This window comes from Ursus americanus, chromosome 16 (assembly GCF_024610735.1).
Source record: "Ursus americanus isolate L20-20 chromosome 16, mUrsAme1.1.p, whole genome shotgun sequence".
In the NCBI taxonomy this organism is placed as follows: Eukaryota; Metazoa; Chordata; class Mammalia; order Carnivora; family Ursidae; genus Ursus; species Ursus americanus.
In genome coordinates, this window is record NC_142142.1 from 48,566,959 (window position 1) to 48,575,716 (window position 8,758).

Consider the following 8,758-nt stretch of genomic DNA (forward strand, 5'->3'; position numbering starts at 1 on the left):
CTGAGGTCCTCTCCCAGCTGTAATAGCTTGTGAGGTAAGGATCACAGCAGCAAGGATGGGTGGGAGGGACTGGAAAATTGAGCTTCATTCCAGCTGGGGCTCCATGACCAGGATGGGGTCGAGAGCCAGGTGGATCGGATTCTTAAATCCTCGCGGTGCCCCTTACTCAGCCCAGCTGCCCCTCCTCAGCTCCACACCCTGACAGTCAGGGCTTGGGCCCTTCCCCAAGCAGAAGCCTTCCCTGTTCACAAGGGTGGGGAGCAGGGGGCCTCGGAAGCATGAGTCCCGCTCTGGGCCCAGATCTCCAGGACCCCCAGCAACATGGACTCCATGACATCAGGGGTTATTCCTTTTTGTTCTGGAAGGGTGTGGGCATGTGGGCAGGCCTCAGAGGCTAAGAAGCAGTTAATGAGGGGGTATCTGGGACATTCCTGTGGGGAGCTGACACTTGGAATTCAGACTTTGGGTGACAGTTTGGAGCCAGACTGCCTGAGTTAGAATCCCGTCTGTGGCACTCACCAGCTGTGTGACCTCGGCAAGCTACCCAGCCTGTCAGAAGCAAACAGCATCTCAGAGGATTGCTGGGGACAACAAAACAATGTGCAAAGCACCTGGCCCCAGCAAGTGCTCAATAATTGAGACACAGTAATATTGTTGTCGCATTAACAACAGCAACAGCAGCAAGGACAGCATCCCAACCTGGGACCAAGCTTGATTCGATTCTTGACTTCCCCAGCCTTTTTATCTTTCACCCTTGGATGCTGGATGGGCCGGGGGAGGGGGGTGCTTGCAATTTTGCAATTTCCACTCCCCCAGCCCGGGAACAAGCCCCGCAGCTCCCTGCAGTTCTGAGACATGGCCAGCAGGTGGCAGCATTTCACTGCAGTTAATGGGCACTCAGCCTCCCTCCCCAAGCTGCTGTCAGGACCCCGGCCCCACAACCCTTCCACAAGGAGAGCCCCTTTCCCCACTCCTTCTGCGTTAGCTAAATAGACCTTGCCCTAGACTGTGGAATGTGTGATTACAGGCCTGCAGTCCCCCAGCCGAGCAGGAATGAGGCTTGCTGCTCAGCCTGGCATGGGGGCTGCAGGGTGGGGTGCAGCAAGGGTCTCCTCTAGGTGGGGGGCTGCGGCTCTTGGGCTCTCCCTGCCGGTAGGCAGGCTGAAGGAGAGGGCCTGGTAGGCATGTTAGGTTCAGTTCTGCAGCCCCTGAAGGTTGAGGGGACTCTGTACAGGGCAGGCCACCACGCCAGGTGGTAAATAGACAGCCAGAGTCTTCAAAATCCAAGGCGAGAGAAAATTGAGGGGCAGAGTTCCTTGGCTTCCTTCAGCCTCAGATTTCCTGCCTGCAAGGTGGGGAGATCGGTATCATCTTCCTGATCGACTGTGCAGGAGATCAGAAGGGTAGAAGCTGGGGCCAGGAACGCGTGTCCAGAGGGGGCGGGGTCTTGGAGGCAGAGGTCTGTGCCCAGCTCCTGCCCAGGTCTTCCCACCAGATCCTCAAGTCGCCTCCCAGGAGGGACCCAGGCAGTTGTATCTTTCTGAGTATTGACTATTAAGTTTGAAAACGAGCTGTTGTTCAGCCACATAAACGAGGGAGATAAACACTAATTGCCGGGTGCATGTGCCAGCTCCTGGTTCCTAATCCATCACCCCGCCAAGGCTGAGGCTGAGAAGGGCAAAGATAGGGAGGAGGGGGTGGGGATGAGGATCGTGGGAACCACTAGACCCTCTTGCAAGAGGGGGAGTGGTGGGGAGGCAGGAACCCTCCCCAGGGGCTGAGAACGATGCCCTAGTCCCTGGGGCTCTCCAGGGAGGACAGGAGCCAGGCTGGGGAGGACGAGGAAGTCTTTGGCTCGCACGCGGGGAAGAAATTCACCCTAAATGAACGAATAATTTGTTTCCCCACTGGCTTCGTGGTTGGCCTTGGGGGGCAAACTGCATTTCTCTGAGGTTGGTTCCATCCTCATGTTAGACCCTCAATGGACTGCAAACCCTGGTCCTTCCTTACTGGCAACTTGCCGAAGGCAGATCCGTCAGTGGAAGGCGTGGCCTGGAGAGCTTGTCCCTGAGAAGGATCATGATTTTTCCTTGGGAGGTGAGGTTGTTGGCTCCGGTGGGGACCTGCCTAGAGGGGAACGTGGACCGGATGACCTGAAGCCCCGGATTGGGTCCACTGTGCAAGCCCAGGTGAGAGAGGAGGCTGGGGGGAGGATTCAGGATGGTGGGACAGAGGGGGCTTCCTCATGCTTTCCCCAATCTTCATGGCGTACCAAGACCTCAGCACAGGGAGGCAGGAGGCATGGCTCTCCATGGACCTTACAGGCCGGCAGGGAAGCCGAGGATAAACTCATAAATGAACATGGGCTGATTTAGATGCGATAAGTACCCTGCAGAGGGACGTGGGGGAGCAGGGCTGAGGGAGGAGGGCTCTCCCGGGGGAGGCAGTGGACTTGGGGGTGAGGATCGTCCAGCAGGCAGGGGCTAGCTGGCTGGGGCTGCTGAGGAGGGGACATTGGGCAGCGTGAGGCGGGCGAGGGTCCCATCACACAGCACCTCAAGGGGAGTTGGGGTTTCCCGTAAGTCTGGCACTGCCACCGCAGGACAGTGAGTGATCAGATTAGTGCCCTAAGAAGAGGGCTCTGGGAAAGATGCGGATGATGCTGGAGTGGAGAGTGAAGGTCCAGCTGGAGCATGACAGCCGCCAGAGGCACGGGCGATGGGGTTGAGTGCAGCAGGGGGAGATGCGGGGGGCATTCCGGGTGGAGGGACAGGCAGAGACGTGGAGGCTAGGAGTATGGGAGGATGTGGCAATTTGGGAAGGGGGCCTATGGGCGGGGGAGGTGGGTGGATGAGCAGGTCCCAGCTGCAGGGGGAGGGAGGCCACGGCTCAGCTGCGTGGGCCACTGGTCTCCGGGGGGAGGGACTCTGCCATGGGGCATGGAAGCAGGGAAGGCACCTTTGGGTGACGTGACCCCGGAGATGGCTCCTAGCCTGTCTGTCCTCCTGGGAGGCCGCGTGCTGCCCTGGATCTGAATCCCGATGCTGTCAGGTAGCAGCTGGGCCAATAGAACAAGGTACTTATTCTTCCTGGTTCTCAGCTTTTTCGTCTGTGCGGTGGGACTCATAATAGAGCCCACTTGGGGTTTTTGTGAGGATCCAATGAAAGGAAGCTAGTAAAGGGTCACGACAGTGACTGGCACCTCATATCACCTGGTAAACAAGAGCTCAGTTGCCAAGAACGGGACAGAGGGTGGGCCCTTTACCCCCTTGTGCCCGTTCCCTTCCGGCCCCTGCTTTTGCTGCTGGTGGAGGCAGAATTCGAGCTCACCATCCCAGGGAAGGACCCGCTTATCTGGCAGAACCACCCGGCTCTCGCTCCTGGGGCCGGGCTGAACTGGGGCCCTCCCGGTCGCGTCTGGCTGGGTTACCAGCCTGCAGGAACGGAATCTAATGCTTGTCTTCCCCGAGTGCGGGGCCGGCTGCTACATGCACGGGTGGCCGGGGTAATTAATTTACACATTTCATCCTGCTTAAACTAATAAGCTGCTGTATCCTCCTTCTTCACTGAGTCCCAGACTTCGCGCTGGGCTTGCCAGGGATGTCATCCGGCAGTGATGACTGCCATCACTGCCGTCCCGCGAGCTTGGCCCAAGGCTCCGAGGCCCTGTGTCCACGCTCCCACACCTGCTGGTCCAGGTCGGCTTTGGAGGCCGTCTCAAGGCACCCAATCAACCTTATGGCCATCTGGAGGGAACAGGGGGACCCTGCAGTCCATCCTCACAGCCCTCTGTCCCACTGGCTCCCATCCTGGAGCTGCAGGGCCTGCCTGGTTCAAAGATGATGGGAATCTGAAGACATCCCCTGCAGGGATGAGAACCGTCTCCAAGAAAGGTGGGGAGGGGAATAATGTGGAATGTGTCCTGCTGTTTTGTTAAGAAAGGGGGAGATGGACATCCCAACCTGCTTGGAGAACGGAGCCCGGAGGGATACACCAGAGACTGGCTACCCTGGGGAGAACTGGGGCCCTGCAAAGCGGGGTAGAGGGAGACGTCCGCCCCAGATCCTTCTCTACTTTTTGAGTCTCAAGTGCTGTGAATGTATGGCATATTCAAAATGCATCAGCCGTCCAAAAATCAGTACAAATGTAGCGTCAACACCCCATTTGTGCAGCCCGTGTTTGCTGGAGCTCTCTGTGCACCTAGGCATAAGGATGAAGGAGAGTAGATCATGTCACTCCCTTCCAAGAGTGAGAGGTGGGGGCACCAGGTCATCCTTGAAGAAGATAACCATCGGTGAATGCAGCATCCCGAAGTCCAGGCTCCTTGGGTTCAGGGTAGAATCCGAGTGGAGCTCAGGGCTTCCTGGAGGAGGGAGGCTTGAGCCAATTTGAAGATAGCGAGCGTAGGGTTGACCAGATGGAGAAGAAAGGAAGGGCTGGATGGAGCTGAGGTGTGAGTTCCGATTCTGATCGTTAAAATGTAGGGTGTACCGGGGCCCTGGTATCCACGCCTGTAACGTGGGAAGAGTTTGTTCAGGGAACTTCCAGAATAATTACCAACCCCCCATCACTGTCCTGGAGCCTTTGGTAGGAGCTTTAGGACGCAGGTCTGTGCTGGCTCTGCCTTCACAGACAGGCTTTCTCGTTGGCTGAGGACAGAGGGCCAGCTCCTTCCTGCGGCTTCCCCCTACTTATGGATTCCATTTGTATGCTCCGATTCCAAATCCTGCAGGATTTAATATCCACTCTGTAATCTACTGGCACCAATAGGTATTATCTAACTAAACCTTAAATTGAAAATGCTAGGCTTCCATTTTCCCCACGCCGTCGGGAGAAGCCGGGGCTCTCTTCGTCCGATGTAATTTACTCTTCCGCTAATTAAAGTTTGTCGCACTGCTGTCCTTGGAGGCCCGCGGCCCACTCCCCTCCCCTGACACAGCCCACGGTGCAGCCCGGGGTGGACACCATCAGGCAGGGACTCGGGCTGGCCAGTCTCGGGGCCGCAAGATCTGTCCTGAGTCTATCCCAAGTATCTCTTGCTTTAAGTCCATTTCATTGCATCTCTGGAGAGGTTACTAGTTGACTTGCTGTAATGGACATTTGTTCATTCACTTACTTACTCATTCCGTCACTTGCGCACGTATTAGGCACTCATGGCGGGCAGGGAAATAAAAAATGCTAAACACCTAGTCAGGCTCTTCTTACCCCCCCCCCCCCCCCCGTTTGCCATGACAGTTTTATATGATGCCAATTCCCAGGCCACACCTATTCATAGAGGAGCCCAAGGTGATGGGGAGCACGAATAGTGAATATTATAGATGCTCATTCTTCATCAGACATAAAATAAGTGTTTTCAAAAAATTGAGCTTTTTGAGACAGTTGAAGATTCACACTCAGTTGTAACAAAGAGCACAATGAAATCCCATGTTGCCCCCATAACAGCATCTTGCAAAACCAAGTATGATATCACAAGCAGGCTACTGACGGTGACATGGTCCAGGCGCAGAGCATTACCTTGGTTTCCATTCTTTTTTTATTGTATTGTATTTATCTCTTTGAGAGAGACAGAGCACACAAGCACGGGGGGGGAGGGGCAGAGGGAGATGCAGAATATGCAGACCCCCCACTGAGCAGGGAAGGGAGCCCGACCCCAGGACCCTGGGATCATGACCTGAGCTGAAGTCAGATGCTTAAATGGACTGAGCCACCCAGGCGCCCCCTTGATTTCCATTCTTTCCACGAGGGTCTCTTCTCTTGTCCTTCCACAGATATCCTCACCTCCCCCTGCCCCCTCTTCCCTGACCCCTGGCAACCACCTATCTGTTCTCCATTTCTTTCATTTTGTTATTTCAGGAAAGTCCAATAAATAGAGTCACAGGGTATGCAAGCTCTTGAGATCGGCTCGAAGGACTCCTGTGCGCGGCGAGATAAGCATCACTCATCTACCGTTTACAGAAACCAAGTTGAGGCCGGGGCAGTGAAGTGACCTGCAGGTTGGGATTTGAGCTCGGCTCACCCTGGCCCCCACCCCAGGCTCGAAACTGTCACACTGACTTGAAGGTGTTGTTGGAACCGATGTCTCTCATCGCTCCCGGGGTCAGGGGGAGCTCCCTTGGCATCCAGCACACGCCCGGAGGTCCTGGGTCTGGATTGTTGAGGGTCTCAGCCCCAGAGGCAGGAGGGAGCAGTCCCAGCCTGTCCCACCCGGCCTGACTCCTCAAGGGCAGACAGAAGGGGCCCCTGTCCTGGGACCCCTGCTGTGGTCAGGTGGCTGGGGCAGGATGATTCCTGCAGACAGGCAGATTCCCTGTAGTGTCTGGAGGGGCCGGCAGGTGACTCAGGTGCGCTCCCCTGCCAGACTTCACGACAGGCTGGTTGTGCTGCCATGCGGGGAGGGGGGGGGAGGCTCATGCCCTGAAGTCTCTTCCACCCCCTGCCCACCTGCCCGCCAAGTGCTGTGGAGGCCTCACAGCCTGAGACTGGGTCTCACAGCCGTCTAGTCAGGTCAGCCTCGGGGCCACGACTGGTCAGCTCCGAAGCAATGTCACTTACAGAGCTAGCCAAGCGTGGCATTGCTCAGATTGCTGGAATGAGCGTCTCCCCGTGTGCACCCCCTCCCGTCCGCCAGCTCCCACCTGCGTCCTGCTCCTACCGTAACCTGACCCAGTGGCGGGCGGGGGTTACAAAGCCAGTACCCGTGGCTCCCACATCACTGTGACAGGTGCTTCATCTCCCTGTAGAGGCCTTAGCACCTGCTCTCTAGAGAGGGGGATCTGGCTCTCTCTGCACCGAGGGGGAGGTGGTCACTGCCCAGACTCAGCCCTGTGGTCCCTGGGCAGGGCTGGGCTTGTGCCTGAGGATGTGAGTGGGGGAGGAAGGGCCCCTCCGGATCCCGGGAGTGGAGGTAGCCGTGGTGACCCAAGCCCCTCGGCATCAGGAGACGGCTACGGGGCAGAACCATGGCCAGGGGGAAGGAGGTATGATAAAGGGCAGGCAATGTTAACTCAGCGAAAGAGAGAATTTTCAGGAACTAGAAGCATCCCGCAGTAGAGCAGACTGCTTCGTGGGGTAGTAAGGTGTCCTTGTCAATGAGGTCACTCATTCATTCAACACACCCTGATTGTCTGCCTTGGGCAGGCAATGCACCACGGTGGCTCTCAGCTCCAGGATCTCACAGATGTAGGGTCATTCGAGTTCTCTGGCCTCAGTTGCCTCACCTGCAAAATGGGAATAATACTGGTTCCTTATCTATCTCAGCCGAGCCCAACCCTGCTTCCGATGATGCCCACCACACCCCGCTCCGGCCTTGTGCCTGACGACTCCGCAGGGCTGACTCTGGTCAAAGTGCTGGCAACCAATACTCCCATGTCACCCTCAGGGCAAGCGTCTGCTTAGGTGGGAATGAGTATCATTCACCCCATCTTACAGCTGAGGAAACTGAGGGTCAGGATGGGTTTCCAAACATACAGAGCAGCTGCCTCCCGCTGGCTTTGGAGAGCAGCCACTCCCACGTTCTTGGAACCTTCTAGACTCCGAGATGCAGCAGACCAAAGGCCCTGCCGTGAAAGTGGGACCCTGGGAGGGGCTGAGCGTGAACGAGGCGGTGCAGGCTGGTGGGTGGAACGCGGGTGGCTCCGGCAGCCCCTTCGGTGGACGCCAAGGCCTCTCCCCGGACCCGTGGGCAGAAGAAAACCGGAGGCTTCCCCGCCCAGGGAAGGTGGCTCCGTCTCAAAAGGGAATCACACAAGCACTCTTGATAAACAGCGGGTCGCCCCGCTCCGCGAGCTAACAGGATTAATCTACACACAGACGCAGCTGGGCAAAATCAAAACACAGAACCCAGGCTAAATTACACCACTTACCAGCGGAAACCTCGGAGTCTCGCAACACGTCGCCTGACCGGCTGGCCCTCCGCAGGGGTGAGGATGGCAGGAGGAGGCCATGTGCCATGCCCGTGTGTGGCATGGAGGCCAAGGGGACCCTGGAGGAAGGCCAGGGACCAGGACACTCAGGCAGCTGTGGAGGGGGACAGAGCAGGGGCTGAGGGTCATAGTGTCCGGTGGGTGGGTACCTCCTGAAAGGTGGAGGTGGTCGCCATGGCCTGACGAGGTGGGAGAGGCCCCTGCGTGCTCCTGTGGCCGGCACTCCCATCTGTCAGTCCTGCCTGACTAGAGGGTCCCGGCCCCGGCAACCCTACCCAAGGACGTTCACAGAAACGGAGACCGGGTCTTTCAGTAGCTCTGCCTGGTGGTCTGGCCTCCACGGTGAAGGAAGGGAGGGAACACCTTTACCAGACAACCGCATACAATCCTCGCTACGGAACTGTAACCCCACTTTACAGTTGAGGAAACTGAGGCAGAGCTAGCTTTCAGATCGGCTGCGACCCAGAGCTCATGCTGCTGGCACTGCCCCAAGCTTCCTCCCAAGTCATGGCTTCGGTGAGAAGTAGATCTTCTTTCCTGGGCCTGCCTTGGGCTCCGATCAGCTCCAAAACCAGGGTCCAGATCCCTGCTTCCCTCCGCTTCAGGTCAGGACGCCCATCACCTTGGTGAAGTGAGAAAGACCATGGAAAGGACTTTCTGGGTCCCTCAAACTGGAAGAGAACTGAGTTGGGGGGCAGTCACCACATCCATCCCTCGGCCTCTAGTTGGCAAGCAAACCAAGGGCACATTCCCTTTTCCTCGAGGCTTAAGAATGAGAAAGCCGGTTGCTGGCGTTAATTGAGCACTTACTCTGTGCCGGGAGTTTGCTGAGTTCT